Source organism: Mustela lutreola, chromosome 1 (assembly GCF_030435805.1).
Source record: "Mustela lutreola isolate mMusLut2 chromosome 1, mMusLut2.pri, whole genome shotgun sequence".
NCBI lineage: Eukaryota > Metazoa > Chordata > Mammalia > Carnivora > Mustelidae > Mustela > Mustela lutreola.
In genome coordinates, this window is record NC_081290.1 from 154,262,215 (window position 1) to 154,280,766 (window position 18,552).

Here is an 18,552-nt window from a genome sequence, read left to right on the forward strand (position 1 = left end):
TATGTGCTAAGGGCATGCCGAAAAAGAATGAATTCGTATGGAACGATGTCCAAGATAAAGCTTCCATGGAAAAACAAAACAAAACAAGGTATTTGTAGTCTGGAGGGCACACTGCTGGTGTGGAAAAAGAGGAGACCGACAGATTTTTATTGACTTCTATGAGAATAAAATGATCTCTGGAAGGAGAAAAACTAAAACTAAGTTCTGATTACTTGTTTGGGTGATGAGAACTGGACATGGGGTGTTGGGGGAGGGCATAGGAAGAGGCAGAGAGTTCAGAGGGAGCAAAATAAACACATAGACTCAGCCCTCCAGGGAAGCTCTGGGGCTTTCCTCCCACCTAGAGACGGAGATGTTCAAGAAGAGCAGACCGGGTGGCTCAGTGGGTTAAGCCTCTGCCTTCGGCTCAGGTCATGATCTCAGGGTCCTGGGATCGAGCCCTGCATTGGGCTCCCTGCTCAGTGGGGAGTCTAGTTCTCTCTCTTCCCGTCTGTCCCTGCTCATGCTCCCTGCCTCTTTCTCTGTCATTCAAAGAAAGAAATAAAATTTGGGAGCACGTGGGTGGCTCCATCAGTTAGAAGTTTGACTTCGGTTCAGAGAGTCCTGGGATCCAGCCCCATGCTGGGCTCCCAAGCCTGCTTCTCCCTCTGTACCTGACTGTGCCCATTCTCTCTCTCTCTCTCAAATAAACAAATAAAATCTTAAAGAGGAAGAAGGGGGAGGAGGAAGAGGAGGAAGAGGACAGACCTTGCTGTCTTTCTGGACCGTTTCTACAATCTCTGCCTGTCACATGATCTGACCGAGGGATATCTGGCTGTCCTCCTCATGCTCTGAGCCTGGCCCGTCTAGAGGTATCCCTGAGGAATAAGGGCGGATATTCTACCCCAACGAATGGCAGAGAAACTTAGTTCGTTCTCACCTCCAGCCACCCAAATGGGAATCCTTAGGAACTTCCACAAAAATGGATTCCCAGGCTCCACTCCCAGGGGTTCGGATTCCATTAATGTGTGTGTGGGGGGGACTCAACCATCATTATGTTTTTAAAGCTTCCCAGGTGGTGTGAGGGGGCAGTCAGGGCTGAGAACCCCTGGTCTGGAGCTAGAAACCCTAGACTAGGGGTCAGAGGGCCGAGCTGCAGGTGCTTTCAGGCTTGCTGGGCCTCAGTTTCCTGGCCTATAAAATGGGGGTGATAATATCAATCTCCTAGGTTTGGGGAATTGGCAGAACTAAGGTTTGTATGTGCTTTCTGCAGGTGTAGCTTGCTTTGCCAGTGCAGGGTGTTTTCCTGAGGGGCTTTTTGCGCCTTTCAAGGTCACACAGGCTTCTCAGAATCTCTCCAAATCTAAAGACCTATTAGCAGCCCCTCCCAGGCGCCAGCTGCCTCTTTGCTGAGCTGCCAGAATGTGTTTTGAGTGTGCCTGGGGGCAGCTCTACCTTACAGGACTTCTTTCCACCAGACAGCTCTGATGGTTGCCAGTGAAGCTTTTGGGAGAGGATCTAAGGGCAGACAGACGGTAGGCAGTGCTCTCTCTCTCTCCACACCGCAGTCGCCTGAGCAGATGACACGGACCAGAAGTCACCCTCCTTCTCTCCCTGAGCAGCACGCTTCCCTGCAGAAGTCAGGGCCAGCTGTGGCGGGAGGGAGAACCTGCTAGGGGAGGGTCTTCCCTTGGGAGTGGGAAAGAGCTATGACTCCATGACCTTAGGAGGCTGCCTCCAAGAGGGTAGGGGAGTTTATTTTAATTGGTGGTTTCTAAAGCAATCCCGAGAAACCCTGTGAAGACGGTGTCAGAAGGACTTGGAGGCATTACCAGGAGCACCAATGCACGGTTGAGTCAGCTAATGATGAGTCTTTGATCCGCTGAGCTTAGGGAGTGTGTGAAAGAACCCTTGGATGCATCCTCTTACTCAAGCCTCCCAGTGGCCCTTGAGGAGCAGGTGGGATCACCCCATTTCACAAAGGAGAAAATCGAGGTTGGGAGGGGTGGAGTGAGTCACCCCTGACCACGGACGCGGCCAGCAGCCGGACTTGGGCACAGTCTTCAGACTGTGGCTGGCCTCTATGTCTACTCCAAAGGGCATGGGCCTTGGGGTTAGACCCCTGAGGATGCCCAGTTCTCTGATCTTGGACATGTCACTTCCCGACCACTCCATACTTCTGTCTCCTTCTAAGAAGTGGGGATAACTGGGCTCATTTACATAATTTGCTGGGCTCGGTGCAAATGAAAATGCCGCGCTCACTGTGGAAAAGTATTTAGGAATTTCAAGATAGCAACTGCAGAGCATTGACCCAAGCACAGGGCCTAGCGGGGCTGCCCGGGTCTCTTGCTCATGAAGCAGGCCCTGGGCTTCATGGGCCATTTCAAGGATTGAAGTAACAAATATCCGGCCCTTCCCACGTTGCCTGTTCTGTGGTAAGTCCTAGACAACAGGATACTTTAAAACTATTATTCTTAAGATGATGAAACCTATCCGTGCTACATCTGTCATGTGACCAGATAGTCCACTCTGTGCAGCACAGGGCAGTCATCCCATTCGTCCCAGACCTGTTAGGTGGCCCGAGCCACTCCTTGCACCCAGCATCCTTCCCTGGGAGCTCACATCCCCCCAGAAGTTCAGGTGTCCCCCTCCGAGTTTCATCATACAGTGGTGACTAGCAGGTCTGCCATAGGAAAGAGAAAAAAAGCCCAGTTTAGGAAAATACCACTCTTCTATCCCCACTCCCTTCCCTCCCTGCTCCTGTTCTAAATAGCCCCATCCCCAGCTCAGGGCCCCGGGAGTGACCGGCTTTGACAGTGTGTTATCCACATGATAAGAGCAAAGGCAGGGGGACTGAATGCCTTAGCCCTGGCCCCAGGTGTGCTCCCCAATTATCACATCAAGGCATGTGTGGGTATGGGGTGGCCTGAGTCAGGGACTCGCCCCTTGACGTATGTGGCCACCCATAGCAGGCAGGGACTGAGCCCCAGACTGCTTCCCACAGCCCCCAGCACATGCACATGGTGAAGATTTGCTCAAATAGGATTCATTGTCTGGTCTTCTAGTCCTCTGACAGCATCCTGAGGATCACTGCCCCTCTGGATGCCTTGGAGCCCGAGAGCCACTGGGGGGCTGTTCCTGCCCCATCCAGTTAGACTGCCAGGAGCTGAGCTGGAATGTCACTGACTCAGATCACCGCAGGGATGTGGGCACTTAGTGGGCACTCCCCTGGGTGCAGGGGAGCCGACGCCAGCCCTGGACGGCTTCCTGATCTGAAAGGGCGGTAGGGACTTCCCTCTCCTTTGGACAAACTAGGGACCTGGGAACACAGGCACCGGGAGGAAGAGCCCTTCAATACCTGAGCAGGGGGGTTGCTTTATATCTAATCTAAGTCCTTCCTGCCACTGGGGAACATATTTTCTCTCACTCTGAGCCTTGCAAAGGCAGACAGCCTGGGGAGGAAAGCCAAAGCACGTTGGCACAACCAAGAGCCCAGAAAAACAAGGTTAGACCCTCATCCCACCAGGCTTGGGCGCGCCCTGCCAGGCAGGCCACCCGGCTGCAGGGAACATAAGATTTCCCGCAACAGAATACAAGCCTCAGGGGCACATCCACCTTTTTGTAGCAGTGACAAACCAGAGCCCGGGGACCTACATTGCCCAGGAGGACTGCTGCTCGAACATGCTCCTGGCTCACTCCAGCCCACAGTGGCTGTGACGAAGGAGGCCATGCCAGCCATGAGCTAATTCTTGGGCTGCTGGAGAAGCCAGGTGGGTGCAGCTCAGTCATCCGGCCAATTAGGCCCTTGTGTCATTGTGATCTAATCTGTTCACTTGGACAGCTTTCAAACCCACTTCCTAGATGGACTTCATGGGCAGGAAAGGGTGCAGGGGCTGCTAATACTTCTCTCCTTCTTTCCCTGTCTGTGTCTCTCTCAAGGATGAAGGTAGACTGAGCCGTTCCCCGGCTGCACTCACTCTCAGTTGTTCCACGTTCTAAGACACTCAAAAGCCACTCTCGCCCTGTTTGGATCCCCAAGCTCATGCCTGGTCCCCCCCAGTCCAAGGTTCTTCGGAGAACTGTCTCATATCTTCTCCACAGTATGCAATTTCCTCTAAGCTCCTGTCCCACGGAGGAACACTCTGTCTCACCCCCTCGTGGCTTTGCACAAGCTGTTCCCTCGGTCTGGAACACCCTTCCCTCTCTCTCTCCCTCTGTCTATCATTTCTCAGGAGTTTTCTTTTTCAGGAAGTATTCCTTGACTCACCCCAGCTGCGTGTGCCCAGGATGCAAGGAGAGCACACCAGCGGAACAATGATCTCATCACAACATGAGCTAACGCTTACTCAGAGCGGACTACGCCAGCCATTGTTCTAGGAGCATTACATGCACGAACACATGAATCCTCACAACGACCCTACAAGGCAAGTAGTATCACTGACCCGTTACCCAGATAAGGAGACTGAGAGACACAGAGAGGCTGAGGAGCAGAAGTTAGGAATGAGAAAGTGGGGATTTCACCTCTGCTGTCTAGCCCTGGGCTGGATCTTCAACCACTGGACGTACTGGCCCTCTCAAGCCATAGCACTGCTACAGGGAACTTTCCTGATGGTTCCTTTACCAGACTCTGAGCTTCATGAGGGTGAAAACCAGGCTTTGCAGCCTGGAACACGCAGCTCTTAGCCCCACGCTGCTCTCTCTAAATGTCTGTGGCATGAACAAGCAAACAGAACAGATTCCCCCCTGGGCCTCTACCCCATGCCCCGTTGCCTGTGCTCCCTCAGTCTGAGCCAGTCTGGACAGGCTCACAGAAGCAGAGGGGACCTGGTCCCCTCCCCACCTGTCCTCACGAGACCTGTCCCAACCTTAGAGTCCCAGACTGTCAGGCGCTAGGAAGACAGGAAGAATCTCATCCTGCTTCAAGTGCCAGGACAGGGAGGGGGCACTCGGGGCAATCCAGCATCACAGGTATAGCTGAAGGATCTCCTCTGTGTCCAGCGTTGTGAGGTCATTTGCACCCCTTGTCCTTTCCCTCTTCCGGAAAGGGCATTTCTCTCTGTGCTTCTTGTTGAGTAAGGGACAGGTGGGGCTAGGTAAGGAGAGACAGGGGGCTAGGTGATCAGGCTCACCAAAAATCCCAGAAATGCTGAGGCATAAGAGAACCAGAGATAAGGGAACATAGCCATGCCACCTTGTTTGTCTTAACAGCAGAGATGAGACAGTCCAAGGAGAAGCAATCATGGTGCTATCAGGGGTGACATCAAGGAGATTCAAGTTCCCTGGTCAGTGTTCTATAAAAGACAGACCATAAAAGCCCTCAGGGGTCCCTATTCAAGTCCCCTCTCACTTTCTTCTTTTTTTCTTTTTTCTTTTTTTCTTTCCTTTCTGTTTTCATCTTCACTGAATAAACTTTCACTTCACTTCACCCTTTTGTGCCTGTGAGACTCATTCTTTGACTCAGTGAGACAAGAACCCTGAAACCCTTTCAAGACAGGCATGCCTTCTCTGTCCTGAGTAGGTGGTCACATGACCCTAGCTGGGCCAATAAGAGTTCCCCTAGGTTTCTGTACCAGAATTATCCAGAAACCAGCCACATTCCATGCTGACCTGGGGTTCCTGGGGGCCATCGTGCTCAGCACAGGGAGAAACTGTGTTTCTGACATTTATAACCAACACAAGCATGTGTTGGCCAAAGAATATAAAATAACACAGTGGGTATTTGTCCTGTTTGTTTATCATATACTGCTTTCAGGGGGCTCTTTGTCTTGTTCTGGACGTCAGGCTGGGTACCTCTCCTCTGAGCAGAGAGGATCAGATCCTCCCTCCTTGCTGACCCATGCCCTGACGCCCAGGTGAGAGCACAGGACTTGAGCTTAGCTGATCAGATGCTTAGGCCCAGGCCTCAGAATGTGGGGTGTGGGGAGCATGGGTGACTCAGTCAGTTAAACATCTGTCTCTAGCTCAGGTCATGATTCCAGGATGCTGGGATGGAGCTCCTGCTTCTCCCTCTCCCTCTGCTGCTGCCCCCCCCCCCACCATTGTAATCTCTCTCTCTCTCTCTCTCTCTCTCTCTCTCTGTAAAATAAATAAATAAAATCTTTATTTAAAAAAATGTGGTGCGCATGAGGCCCAGAAGGCTAAATGGTTAGGATTCTTTTGTGGTCACATGGGCCTTGGAAGCAGATGTGAAGTGCAGGGGAGGGGGCGTTATCTCAGCCTGGTCATCCCTGTAAGGGACTGTTGGAGGACATGATATATAACAAGGAATTATATTTGATACAGAACTGATACAGAACTCCTGAAACCCTTGGCATGTCCTAAGTGATGCCATGAGAATGAGGGAGTGATGAGAATATTTTTTGTTGTAACGTCTGGGTTTAGTCCTTAGATTGTTGTTGTTGTTGTTGTTGTTTTTAATATTTCATTTGCTTTTTTATGAGAAAGAGAGAGCAGGAGTGGGATGAGAGGCAGAGGAAGAAGCAGGCTCCCCACTGAGTAGGGAGCCCAATGCGGGACTCAATCCCAGGACCCTGGAATCATGACCTGAGCTGAAGGCAGACGCATAATGGACTCAGCCACTCAGGTGCCCTTGTCCTTAGTTCTTGAAAGACCCCTAGAGCCAAAGAGGTGAAAAGAGTGTCTTTTTAACTGCACCGGAGTTTTTGTTAATGAGAGGACTCACGGAAAGGGAAAGCCCATTCTGTGATGAGAAGGTTGGAACTTTCAGCCCCGCCCCTGCCTCGGGAGGTGGGAGGAAAGGCCTGGAGATTGAGTCAATGGCAAATAGCTAATGATTTAATCAATCATGCCTATGTAATGAGCCTCCATAACAACCCTACCTGAAGGGGTTCAGAATGCTTCTGGGTTTGTGCACACACGGTAATTCTGGGAGGGTGATACACCTGGAGAGGGCATGTGAGTTCTGTACCCCTTCCTCCCATGTTGCCTTATGTACCCCTTAATTGGCAGGTGAATGCAAGTAAATGCTTCCCTGAGTCTTGTGAACCATTCTATCAAACTAGTGACTCGGAGGAGGGGGTTGTGCGTAATTCCCAATGTACAGCCGGTAGGTGAGAACTATGGGTAATAATCGGGACTTGTAGTTGGCGTGGGAAGCAGAGACAGTCTGCGAGACTGAACGCTTCCCTTCCGGGGTCTGACACTGTCCTTGGCTCGAGGTGCCCGCAGAGAACTGGAGGGCTGTTTGGTGTGGAAAAATCACACATCTGGTGTCAGAAGTATTTTGGGGGTATTGTGTGAGTAAAAACCTAGCACCCCACGGAGTCTGTCTCAGACAAGCCATTTAAATCACAGGGTCTTGCGTCCCACTCTTTGTTTTCTGGAGCTGCCTTGGTTCTGCCTGTTTTCTCCCTTGGGTCTCCACCGCCTGCCAATTCTGTGAACTCCTTACAGCAACACTGTTTCCTGTTGCTTAGACCGAGAGCCCTGACTGGAAGGGGAGGGGAGACAGAATCCACCCCTGAGGGCTCAGGAGTGTCCTAAAACAGCATGCCAACCAAAGAACTCCCCCTCCCCACATTTCCACACGCCCCTGAGAGGCAGATGGGGCCCCTCCAGCTGAGAATCAAAGGGCCCCCATTTTGAAAGTGGGGCTGTTGCAGTGTCCACACTGCAAAGCTATAGAGAGGATAAGACAGAGTGAAGGGAAAGGGCTTGGCGGACCATCATGCATCTTATAAACTTAAATTCAGGGCAGCTCAGGCCACAACAACTCACACCTGAATTTTTTTCTTTCCTTTTCTAAAGCAGCTAATGTTTTCTCTCTCTCTCTCTCTCTCTCTCTCTCTTTTTTTTTCCCCAGTGAGGGGTCAGTAGGTCTGCGGCCTGGAGGCAGAGCTTTGACAAGACAGGCTTTTCCAGCCAGGTTTAATTATAAACCCCCATGCTTATCTTAAATGGAGAGTTGGGGGTAGAGTTGATGTTTCAGGCCTGACCTCCGGTGGTGGTCCACACAAGCTGTGAATTTCTAGTGTATGCTCTACACTGGCCATTGGCAGGAGTGCCTATGACCCGGGCTGAGAGGCTGGGGGACACAGCCCTGTACCCTACAGAGCTGCCCAAAGGAGCCAGAGAGCTTTGAGGAGCTGCCAGAAAGCAGGCTTTCTCTCCTGTCAGAGGTTGCCATGGTGACAGAATCAGGAGGGGACACCCGCTGGTCTGGACCTACATAGCTCATCTGTATTCCATGTCTTGGTCTGAGCTGGTGATGGGAGGGTGCTCCTGAGATGATGGAGGAATGACATGTTGCAGAGACTGGACCCTGGTGGGGGTGAACTGTGCTGGGACATTATGTGTGTGTGTGTGTGTGTGTGTGTGTGTGTTTATACTGTTGCATGTGAGCTCTGGGTGTGCAGAGGGGGATGATACTAAGGGAAGGGGGATGGTACCAGTGTTGTGCATGTTGATGGGATCTTCCTCAAATGCTTGTCCCCCCAGCTCCCATGATCTACAACCCTCAGGGAACAGCTCACTTGCAGGGGTCGAATGCTGCCCCACAGAAGAACCCTTCATTTCCCACTTCCTGGAGGTCATCTATTTGCTGCCTGGATGCCTCTTCCCGGCAGGCATCAGAACAAGTCTGAACTGGGAAGCAGCGTGGCTTGGAGGGTTGGCCTCAACCTGATGTCTTATCCTTGCTCCATAACCTCATGTTTGAACATGACCAAATCTTTGAGCCAAACACCACCTCATTCTAGAACCTTCTGTTCTTTCTGAATGCAACCAATTGCTTCTTCCCCTAACAAAATTTTTTTAGCACCTTTCCACACCAACTAGTCTGGGTATTTGCTATTTCTCTCCTTGGGCCCCATGAGTTACATTATGATGTAGCTGGTAGGTGGATGGGTATCTTCAGCATCCCTTCTGTGGGGCCTATCCCAGTGTCATTTCAGTATTTGGAAGGGACTGTGAGTCCTAGCTTCCTGCCCATCACCCTCACCCCCAGGGATGCTCATGTGACCCAGACTAAGACATTTATTCTAGCCCTTACTCATCCAGTGGATGTGTGGAAGGCCAAGCAAGGCCAGTCTGTATATGTTCATGGGATTTAAATGGGGTGGCTTTTCAGTTGGAGTTTCCAGGGTGCATCTTTCTCAGCCTCATGGAGAAAATTCATTTGCACTGAGAAGGAGTAAGACTTTAGGGAGGAGAACCAAAAGAGAGGCAGAGACAGAGACATGTCAACATCTTCAGAGCCATGGGACCCAACAGTGTCCAAAGACAGAAACTCCCACTCCTATGCACTAATACATTCTCTCCTTTGCTTGAGCTAATTTAAGCTGCACTTCTGTCAGGGGCCTGAGTCACCTCCCCGTACTGACTGTGGGATCTGTCTAGGTACAATCTGATTCCAATTCCTCCCCATACTTCTTATGGCTGCTGGTTTGGTACCACCAGTTCAATTTTAACACCTATTTTGGGTATAAATAAAAGAAATACATGAATGGCGATTTCCTCTCTGACTAAATACAGGAATAAAAATACAAATTCCTAGAATCAAGAGGAAGAGGAGAAGAGAACCATTTTCTAGTGACTACCATGGGCCAGGTACTGTGCAAATGTCTAGTTGAACCCTTGAAATGGCCCTGAGGTAGGAAGAGTATCTAGAGTTTCCCTGCCTGACAGGTCATACACAGGTGAGTGAGCCCATCTGAGCCCAAATTTTCCCAACTCCACCACTGTGACCATGTCCCTACTGGCCTCATTTGTAGAAAAGTAACAGGAACACATGCTTTATAGTGTTTCAGTATTTTAAAGCCCAGGTTCTTAGGAATCTCAGGGGAAAATAATGCCATTTAAATAGTCCTTTGGTGGGACGCCTGGGTGGCTCAGTTGGTTAAGCAGCTGCCTTCGGCTCAGGTCATGATCCCAGCGTCCTGGGATCGAGTCCCACATCGGGCTCCTTGCTCCACAGGGAGCCTGCTTCTCCCTCTGACTCTTCCTTCCACTCTGTCTACCTGTGCTCGCTCTCACTCACTCTCTCTCTGACAAATAAATAAATAAAATCTTTAAAAAAAAAAATAGTCCTTTGGTAATACTTCATTTTCCTATAAAATTGATCTGGGAAGTTGAGGAGGATGAGACCCAAACAGCTAGACTGATGTCCCCTTCTGTTGATACTGGTGAGCCAAACAGCATGAAGGCCTCTCTCCTAGGCTAGAGCCTGCCTCCCAGGACAGGGCCTGGCAAGTGAGGGGACCGGAGCCTTAGGAAAGTTCTGCCATTCATGACTATGACACCCCCCTGGACAAGTCACATGACTTTCTGGAATGTGAGTGACGTGCCTGGTAGGGGAGACAGAACTGATTTCTTTTGACCGTGGTGTTGCTGTTGGGGGCCTGGTGCTCCCAAGCCAGTTCCAGGGGCAGCTGGGATGCCCAGACCTGAGGCTGTAGGCACAGGAGGATGAGCTGATGGGCTGAGGCCCAGTTGGGGATCCCAGGAGGTGCAGGAAGGCTCAGTGGGCTGGGTTCCTAACTCCCCTGGATTTCCCTGCTCCAAGTTGCCCAGGCAGCCTCCCAGCCAGGGTCCCAGCCCTGATGCTGGCAGACGGGAAGGAGACAGCCATTTTGGACAAACCCAGCCCAGGGTCGGAGAGAAAAGAGCCCCTAGTCTGAGAGTCAGCTCCAGGGACCCTGTCCCATCCTGAGCGACGGAGGTGACTCATTTCCCCTCTCAGGGCTTTTGCTTCTCCCCTGCAAAATGCACAGTTTGGGCATAGCGGCCTCCACACTTCCTCCACCTTGACATGCGCAGAGTCTAGACCACAGCAGGCGGTGGGTGGTCGCCATGTCCATGAGCTATGAGAGCAGAGGGGCAGAGGTAACCCACTTACCCACACTCCCCCGGGGGGTCTCTCCGTGAAGCTCGGTTTCCGGTGTCCTGTGCTAATGGTTGTACCTCCACTTATCATTGAGAGTTTCTGTTTCCATACCTAGAATAATGAGAACAATCACAACGATTTTGAAATCACCCTCTACAAAAAAGTTCACAAGTTTTTCCCCACACATTATGGTCTGGGCCAGAGAGCCCTTCCTGAGAGTTCATCCACAGACAAACCGCAAACCAGAGATGTCTCGAGACTCGCCTGGGGTCACACAGCTTTGTTAGTGGGGTTGTCTGGGCTCAGATTCCTCTTCTGACTCCATGTTGAGCTTTTACTGTCTAGAATACCAGGAAGCTTTGCTTCATCTCACTGGGATACTGTGAGGCAAGATTCTATAAAAAACACTTGTTCAGACCTTTGCACATTCAAAGTGCTCAGCCCATGCTGAATAATTGATGGGCTCTGCTCCCGGCAGCTCAGAGCATACACACAGGCCTCCTGCCACACACAGGGCTGGGAACGTGGAAACCTTTCCTATCATTTTACCCAGTGAAAGAAGTTGCCCAGAAAATCACCAAGAAAGACTTGTGCTTCCCTATTGCTGTGGGGAGAGGCCCGGGCTCCTGGGCTCCTCAGACCTGCAGATCTAATTTATGGCCTCAGAGAAAGGAGAGAAGAAAGCACAGGGCTGCTGCAGGGAGGGGGCTGCTGGGCCACCCCGGGGTCGAGGCCACAGTGTCCCCTCCAAGGCTGTGAGGTCCTGGGAAAGGGCTGCTCTGCTCTGACAAGAAGGGAGAAAGGTGCCTGAGAATCCTCAAGTCCTCTGGTGGGGAAGGCTAGGGAGGGGGGAGGCGCAGGGAAGGGAGACTGGGGAAGGAGCCATGGGAAACACGGAGTCTGAAGCAGGGGCCCTCCTCCAGGGAGAGCTGATGGAGGCAGAGACGCCCAGGAGGGGGCTGAGGCAGCCCGTTGCTGCTCCAGCCCACTGCTGCCGGTGACCACAGCACTGTTCTGGCCAAAGGCCATGGCACTGGGGATTATGGGGTAGAAAGCAGACACAAAGTGGCCTTTAAAGCAATTTGCAGAGATCAAAGTAGGACACAGTTCAAGAGGGTGTTCTGACTATCAAAGTAGGGAACATTTCACAGCTGACTGAAACTCAGGGTGCCATTTCACCACTACGGGCGCTGGGGTGCCCGTCGTCCCCTGTGGGGTGCCTGTCGTCCACCGATGTGTCTCAGCCCCCACACAAGGCTGATTTAGGAGTATTCACATCCACAGGATAATTGGCTTCAACTTCAAATAAGCAGAATCGACAAAGTTCAGCTCAAATGGGGATTTGTTTTGATGACAGGCTTTCTATTTTGCTCTGCATTACAAGTTCCAAAGCCTCATGGTTTAGCAAGGACTTCCTAAGAAGTTTCATGGGCTTGTGCAAATCACTTCACTTTCATACTCCGTCTGGGCGTGCGGACCTCTCCAGGGACTGAAGGGCCCTTAGCATTTCCCTGTGTTTGGGCAGGGCCCGTCCTCGGGAGCTGGGGCTGGGGGGCAGGGGTGATTTCAGGCTGGAATGAGGCTACCTAGCAGTGTCTAGCCTGCAGCTAACTTAAGGGCAGGACAGCACCCACACTGGGCTTTGGAAGGGACAGTTGGCTCTGGCAGAACAGAAAGTGGGATGAGTGACTTTGCTCCCCACTCGTGTCAGCTTGAGCTGCTGGGCTGCTGAGCTGCCAAGTTCATACCTCACAGAGGGTAGGACTCGGTAGTGGGAGAAACAGATAGGGCAGGTTAGGGATGGGGCAGGGCTAAGTGTTGGGGGACAGAGGCTGATAGCCCAGTCCCAACACTTACTAATTCTACCACATTGGGTAATTGATTTAACCCTCTAGGCCTCAAGTTCCCCATCCATGAAATGGGGTTCATCCTGGAACCTACTTCAAAGCTTTGGAAGGTCCCAGTGAACTAGAGGGTACGTGAATTCTTAGTCACGTCACTAGTCACTAGTCTGACTAGTCTACTAGTCACTAGTAGGACTGTCCCCTCCCATCCATGACAACACTTGGCTGGGCCTCTCCTTGGCCTGTCAAAGGGCGAGACCGCTGCCAAACCATTCAAGCGAGCTGACGTACTTCTGTGTGCTCCAGAACTCCAGAAAGCTCCGAACATCACTCTCCTGTCAGCTCAGGACTCTGGGCTGCTCGAATGGTCTTTCCTATCCTGCAACCCTGATCAGACTCCACGCTCCTTGAGGGCAAGACCATTGTCTCCTCTGTCACACGGTGTCTATAACTGATCTTAAAACCTTCTGCATGTTTTCATTAAGCTAGCTGGGACAAGGGTGCATGGTGATCGGGACTCCCCCGTCCTGGCCAGGCGCCTCAGCAGAGGGTCTGCACTCCAGGGGGACTCTGGCAGGGCTCTGGCTGTCCTTCTCTCTGCTCCACACCGGGCATTTGATAATTAACAGAGTAAATGTTAGAAATGCAATCTCCTTGGTAAAAACAGAGGTATTCAAGATACGTGATTGGCGAAAATTACTCGAGACATCTTGACCTGGAGAGGCAGGGTGAAGGAATCCAGTGAGCTCTCAGGGGAGGCGTGGTCAGGACACCTAGTGGGACAGATGGCTGCGACCTCACCCAGTCCAAAGAACAAGCTGCATGAATTCTGCTGGACCTGTCTGCAAATAGTTGTTCACAAAATGTTTATAGTGGCGCCTGGGTGGCTCAGTAATTAAGCATTTGCCTTCTGCTCAGGTCATGATCCCAGGGTCCTGGGATCGAGCTGCACATCGGGCGCTCTGCTCTGTGGGGAACCTGCTTCTCCCACCCCCACTCTCCCTGCTTGTGTTCCCTCTCCCACTGTCTATCTGTGAAATAAATAAAAATCTTTTTTAAAAAAAAAATGTCTACATAGGGGAATGCCTGGTTGGCTCAGTCGGCTAAGCGTCTGCCTTCAGCTCAGGTTGTAATCTCCAGGTCTTAGGACTGAACCTCATGTCAGGCTCTGAGCTCAGTGGGGAGCCTGCTTCTCCCTCACTCTCTGACGTTCCCCCTGCTTGTGCTCTCTCTCTCTCAAATGAATAAATAAAATATTTCTTTAAAAAAATGTCTACAGGAGCGCTTGGGTGGCTCAGTGGGTTAAAGCCTCTGCCTTCGGCTCAGGTCATGATCTCAGGGTCTGGGGATCGAACCCCACAACGGGCTCTCTGCTCAGCGGGGAGCCTGCTTCCTCCTCTCTCTCTCTGTCTGCCTCTCTGCCTACTTGTGATCTCTGTCTGTCAAATAAATAAATAAAATCTTAAAAAAAAAATGTCTACATCTACAGCACAATGTGGTCTGAGGCTTGCTTTCATCCAACCTGCTAACGAGGCTCGCCTTCACCTTCCTTGCAGGGGTTGCCATCCAACAAATAAACAAAATCCAACCCAGCCAAACCCTAGAGTTATGACTTAAGTCAGTTAATAGAATCTCAGTGTCCCCAGGGCACCGCATATGTCAATGCTCACCGGACTAAGGAGGTAGTGTCACTTTCCTTTCACACTGTGGGGGTGAAGAGTCAGGGCCCTGAGAGGCCTGCCAGGCAAGGATCCCGATCCAGGACCTGGGTACTCATCGCCTGAGAGTTCCCCAGCTGGCCTCTGCGGCTGAAGTGCCCAGTTCACACTCAGAGGCTCTGTTGGTTTCCTGGAATGAGGAAATGCTGCTCGGCCTTCAGTAAGCCTTGAAACTGTGGCCACAGTGAAGGTCACTGTCTGGGCCCATTAAGTAGCCGGAAAAGCAGCTCTGAGCTGGGCCTTCCCTTCGTGGTCTCAAGGGACAAGATGTATGAGGAAGTCTTTTGGGACCCATTACTAGCTCCCACAATTAGATCAGATTCTGAGTGTGTGGGGGGCAGGTTGGGGGTTGGGTTTCTGGCCATACCGGAGAGATTATCTTGAAGAAATGGAGCTCAGGCTATACCCCTGGATAAGATGAACCCTGACCCCTTCCCAGGACTCTGTAATGGTTGCTGGGCAGGGGCTTATGGGGAGAAGGCCGCTGATGCCGGGGAGCTTGTTACTCCTCTACCCCTAAGGATGAGAACCTTCCCTGGACTGGACAGTGCCCACAAGGAGATGGGCTGCTGCCCTATGCACTCCCTTCCCTAAGGACTTTTCCAGGTTCCTGGGTAAGCCTGTTCCATGCTTGGGGTAGGGGGTCAGGGAGCATTCAGAAGGAAAGCAGATGGTGTGGGGAGTGCAAGCCTCTAATCTCTCCTCCTGCCCACCTTCTTTCTTGTTTTCTTTCCTTTCTCTCCCACACTTGTCCAGAGAGAATTGGGGCAGGGGGAGTTCTGGGCTTTCACACACCAGGGCAACTGTCCTAACCATGGAAAAGCTGACATTTGCAGCCTTCCAAACTCATGTTGGCAAGTCGACCCTCTAGGGCAGCCCAAACTCTACAGGCTGATTGCCAAGTTCCCGACTAACCTCCTTTCCCACCCCCCATCTCATTCTCCCTGCTCCCACCCTCTCTGTAGCCCCGCCTCACACCTTCCGAGCTCAGCCTGACCACTACTTCAGAATTTGCCTTTTCTTTCCTTTCTCCTCACCCCAATACACGTCCCAGGGTACATTTGTGTATTGAGGGCCATCCAGGCTAATCCTAGGAGATTTCCAATTAGTAAGAACTCTCTCAACCTTATTCTATAAACCAGGGAGCAACCGGGTCAGCTTATCATTCATCTTCCAGCTTTGCAAGCAGCTCAACATCCCAGTCAAGCAAAGAGCCACAGCCAGTTACAGCATAGCTCCGGAGGGGTCTGAAAATTCCAGATGCTTGTGTGGCACCACAGGAGTTTTCCACTAGCAAAATTTACCTAGAGAAAACCACCGGAGTGTGTGAGAAGCCTAACAAGCAGTTTCTCCCCCCTTGGCCTGGGGCTCTGTGGGTCTCTCTGAGCAAACAGTTAGGCACTGCCTTAATTTACTTCCCCATCAGAGTCTGGTTTTGGAGGGAGGCCAAGCTGGTAGATACGGAAATGGGACTATTCATCTCGTGCAAATCCATGCATGTATTTGGGAGGACGAGAGAGAAACAAGTGCCTGAGAAGTTGGGGGACGTCTGGTGGGCAGGGAGAAGAAGGGGGTGAGGGAGAGCCCTTCTTTACACTTGAGACAAGTGTGGTTGAAGCGAGCCAGTCTGACTGCAGAGCCTTTCAGGTTCCTGATGCAAGAGGTGGATTTCCTGTCTGCACGGGGTCCCTCAGGATGGTAGCGCACAGTCCCCGGACACAGGATAAGCCCTGCCACAGAGCTCTCATTTTCTCTGGGTGCAACTGTTTTTCTCCCCCTCTCTGGACCTCTTCCCTCGGATCTTCCAAAGCAGTTTTCCTTTGAGAGCACTGTCTTACGAGTCAGGCACAGGAGGCTGACTCTCCCTGCTCTTTCACTAGCTACCTGAGCCATACAGAGTTACCTAGTCTCTTGGAGTCCCATCAGCAAAATGGGGATACAGTGGCCCCTCCGGGGGCTATTGTGAGAATAAAATGACCAAAGGATGACAAGGGTGGTCAAGCAGTGCCTGCTCGGTAAGTATACTAAGAAAAGAGCTGTCATCTTTGTCCACTCTAAGCACAGCTCATGGCTGCTCTGCCAAACCTCTTAAAAACAGACTAGCAGAAATGAGCGGTCGTGGTCAGGCTCGAGGCGCCATGGCCTCCTCGCTCTTTCTGGACAGCACTCTCACAGAGAGACAACACTCTCCCCTCTCCACTCCTTGTCCTGTGGGCGGCAGGACCATCTCTGGGGCATCAGAAGGGAAGCTGCTTTGAAGCCCTGGCTCCCTTAGGCACTTAGGGGATTCTGCTGTTGATGGTGACCTGAGCTCATCCCACCCGGGATTCACCAGAAATGGCTGGGAGTTGATGGCAACTTAATCCGGGCGAACGTGCCTGTGAGTTTAAGAGGAGGTCATGATCCACCAACCTAGAATCAGCCTACCTTCTGGATCTTCTCAGGAGGAACCACATGCCACAGAGGATGAAAACTAGACACAGACAATAAGGGATTATTTTAAAAGCAGAACATCCGGGGCGCCTGGGTGGCTCAGTGGGTTAAGCTGCTGCCTTCGGCTCGGGTCATGATCTCAGGGTCCTGGGATCGAGCCCCACGTCGGGCTCTCTGCTCAGCAGGGAGCCTGCTTCCCTCTCTCCCTCTCTCTCTGCCTGCCTCTCCATCTACTTGTGATTTCTCTCTGTCAAATAAATAAATAAAATCTTTAAAAAAAAATAAAAATAAAAATAAAAGCAGAACATCCAACCTGACTTGGTAGAGGGAGACACCTGTGCCCAAGCCAAGGACCACAGACCTTCCTGCCTTCTCTTAGTGAACCCTGGGGTGGAGGTGGGGAGGGCAGTCTCAAGGCTGACCTGCTCCTTCCCCTGGGGCCCTTTGGGCAGTGCAGTTCCCTCTGATCACACTGGCCTCAGCCCTTCAGAACACCCAGGGCCCAAGTGCCCTGGGTCACTTCTTCTGAGTTAGGGATTGTATCCTTGGGGCAGGACCTTGATGTCACTGTGCCTGAAGTAGGTTGGAGGGGATAGGGCGGCCTTAGAGACAACAAACAGTCTGGGAATAGACCTGGAGGGACTGAGTGGGGCTCCTCCCTCTCAGTGTACCCCAAACCTCCATCAAGATCTTAGCCATATAAGGGAACAGCAAGGATGTGGGAGATAGAGTCCAGCAGGCTGTCCCATTCCCCATGAGACAAGTGAGCCTCCAGGGACGGTGAGGCAGGATCCCGCTCTCCTGCGGGAGGGTTGCGGGGTGTCCACTCCAGGGTGCTTTGGGATCGGTGCTCGCCAGTCACTCCCCCCTACCCGGCCCCCGCCCCGCCAGACTGCTCTCTGCCTGTGTCTGCTCTAGGGACCTGCGACCTCAAGCCCCCTCCCCTGCAGCCGCCTTTGGGCCACAGCCGCACCACCCTCAGCGGGGCACCCAGCTCCAACCCCAGTCCTGGGAACGTCTCACCCGGGTCGCGAACCCACCTTCCGAGGCGCTCCAAGGCCCTTCCCAAGGGAGTCCCCTAGCTCCCAGCCTTCTTCTCGGGACGTGGGCTCCTGGCGCCGCAGCCTCTGGCTCCAGCCTCGGGGCTGAGCTGGCTTCTGCCTCCCTTTCTCTCTGCTCCCGTGAATTCTCAGCACTATTCTTTTTTTTAAGGGACTTTTTTTTTTTTTTTTTTGCGTTGCGTCAGGGTGGTTGCCTGGCGACGGCGGAGCTATTCCACCCTGAGCGGTTTCAGTCCGGTCTCCGCCAGCCTCTCATTCAAGCCTGTCTACCCGACGCTCCCGGGACCTGGGACCCGGGACCTCGGGGTCCAGCCGACGGGCAGCCGGGTCCTAAAGCCCACTAGTTGCTCTTTCCCACCAGGACCTGAACCGGAGCCGCCGCCCAGCCACAAGGAGAAGCAAATCACACACATTTGCCAAACCTTAGACGAAACCAAACCCAAATATCTCCTTTTTAAAAAATTTTATTAAATCCGAAACCGAAGCAGTCTCCCCACCCCCCAAGCATGGCAACGTGGCTTTGCCACTGTCAGCAATTTGCCTGTATGGGGGTGGGGGGGGGGAAGAGAATGACCTTGCAGCGCGCGTGGGCGAGCCCAGATCCGACACCCCATTCACAGGGGGCTTGAGTTCAAATTCGCAGCAGCTCCTCCCATTACGGAGTGTCTAATATA

General features: G+C 52.2%; 1 protein-coding gene across 1 annotated transcript in view; it reads right to left on the reverse strand.

The window, feature by feature from the left end:
* FAM167A (family with sequence similarity 167 member A) overlaps positions 1-18,061 on the reverse strand; it is a 42,601-nt gene extending 24,540 nt beyond the window's left edge. The window contains exons 1-2 of the mRNA XM_059177302.1: positions 17,858-18,061; positions 10,835-10,933 (exon numbers count right to left, since the gene is read on the reverse strand). The gene's annotated coding sequence lies outside the window, so the exon portion shown is untranslated. The remainder of the gene's footprint in view (positions 1-10,834; positions 10,934-17,857) is intronic.
* Positions 18,062-18,552: the final 491 nt, after the last annotated feature.